This window comes from Corvus brachyrhynchos, unplaced genomic scaffold (genome assembly GCF_000691975.1).
Source record: "Corvus brachyrhynchos isolate BGI_N302 unplaced genomic scaffold, ASM69197v1 scaffold280, whole genome shotgun sequence".
Classification (NCBI taxonomy): Eukaryota; Metazoa; Chordata; class Aves; order Passeriformes; family Corvidae; genus Corvus; species Corvus brachyrhynchos.
This window is the reverse complement of record NW_008236198.1, coordinates 911,164-913,193: the sequence shown is the minus strand read 5'-3', so window position 1 is coordinate 913,193 and position 2,030 is coordinate 911,164.

The following is a 2,030-nucleotide window of genomic DNA, read 5'->3' as shown; positions in this document are numbered from 1 at the left end:
GGAGCCCCTTCAGGCCCTGCCAGGGGCTCTGAGCTCTCCCTGGAGCCTTCTCCTCTCCAGGTGAGCACCCCCAGCTCTCCCAGCCTGGCTCCAGAGCAGAGGGGCTCCAGCCCTGCAGCAGCTCCCGGGGCTCCTCTGGATTTCTCCAGCAGCTCCACGTCCTCCTGGTGTTGATCCCAGGGCTGGGGCAGCTCTGCAGGTGGGGCCTCACCTGAGAGGGGCAGTGGGACAGAATCCCATCCTTCGATGGATGCAGTTCTCTGTCTTCCCTGCCTCCACAGGGGTTGCACTCTTGCAGTGCTCCTTCCAGGGGACACCAGTGTGCTCAGGACACAGCCTCACCAACCTTCAAACACAGGGACAACGTTTGCCACAGGGAACAACGTGGCTGCCCCATCCCTGGCAGTGTCCAAGGCCAGGCTGGATGGGGCTTGGAGCAATCTGGGATGGTGGAAGGTGACCCTGCTCATGGCAGGGGTGGCACTGGATGATCTTTAAGGTCCCTCCCAACCCAAACCAGTCTGTGGTTCTGTGATCTCTCCCTTTGCAGGTTTCCAAGAACTTGGTGCTTCTCTGGGAAGCTGCTCCCACTCCAGATGTCCCGTGTCAGCCCTGCAGACCTCCGGGGAGGATTTCTCCTGACGGGTGCTGTGTCAAAGCTTTCTCAGCTGTTGCACCCAAACCCCTCCATCCTCCCACAGCTGGTACCAGAGCTCTTTCCCAGCCTGGCTGTGGGCTGGCACATTCCCACTGGCTCCATAGAGCAGGGCTGCAGTCGGGACCCTTGGTGGTCTCTCACAGAGATTTTGGCAGCGTGTGCTTTAAAGTTTTGCTTGTGTCAGTGTTTTCCTCCAGCTCCTGAACAGCAGGAGCCATTTTCCACAGTGGTGTTTGCTGAAGCACAATGTGCAGAGGGTGGTGCCGAGCTGCTCTCCGTGCACCTCCTGCAGGATCACTGAATTGTCCATCTGGGACACAAGATATCACAGAATCACAGCGTCCTGGGATGGTTTGGGTTGGAAGGGACCTTAGGGACCGTTTTGTCCCACCCCCTGCCTTGGCAAGGACAGCTCCCACCATCCCAGGTTTCTCCAAGCCCTGTCCCGCCTGGAACACTTCAGGGACATATGAAACCAGAATGCAGAGGGTGATTTCAGTACCCCTCGGGTGCGTTGGCTCCGGGAGGAAACCTGGCAGGAGTTTGTTCTCCCAGTGCCCCCCCGGCTGGGCTCTGGCTGCCCCCGTCCTGCTGCTGCAGCCTGATGAGACCCGACACGACTTAACGAAGCCCACAGCATTGGGAGAAAGGGGGAAAAAGCCCTTTTTGCATCAGGTGGAGGGGTGGCAGATGGCCGGACCGCGGCAAAACAGGTGGGAGCATTGTGTGGTGACCCTCCGAATTAAGTTCGCTTAATTTGCTGTATCTCTATTAGCAACTGCAGGCGAGGGCTCTGCGCCGAGGGCTCCGGCCCCGCAGCCCCATCTGTGCCGGCCCCAGAGCTAAATCTGTCTCGGAGGCAGCTGGGAGGCAGCTGCAGCCTCTTTTCTCTCTCCTGGGCGGCGGCAGCTCCGGGACCCGGCAGGCAATGCTCTGAAACTGCGCTTTCCCTGCAGGCTTCCCGGCTGGGCGCAGTTTTCCTGTCTCTCCCTTTTCCCAGAGGAGCAGCAGGGATGCTCGGGAGGTGCCTGGGTGCCTCGGCTCTGCTGCGGGGACAGTGGGTGGCTGTGCTGGGGATGTGCCGTGGCTGCCGGCCTGGGCAGCCCGGGATGGAGCCGGACCCGCAGTTGTCCCTCCATCAGTTCCCAGCTGGCAGCTGCTGCTAAACCTTCCTTTCATCGCCTGCCAAAAGCGGCCGGGGTGTTTTGCTCTCCCCCTGCCCTTTAATCCTGACTTTCATCATTCACCAGGCTGTGCTTGCCCTTCCCTCCGTGTTCAGCATCACAGAGTCGGGGGTCAGGAGCTGTGTCAGGCTCAGCCAAGGGGCTCAGCTCTTCCCCCCACCCGGCAGACCCTCACCCCAAATGTTCTC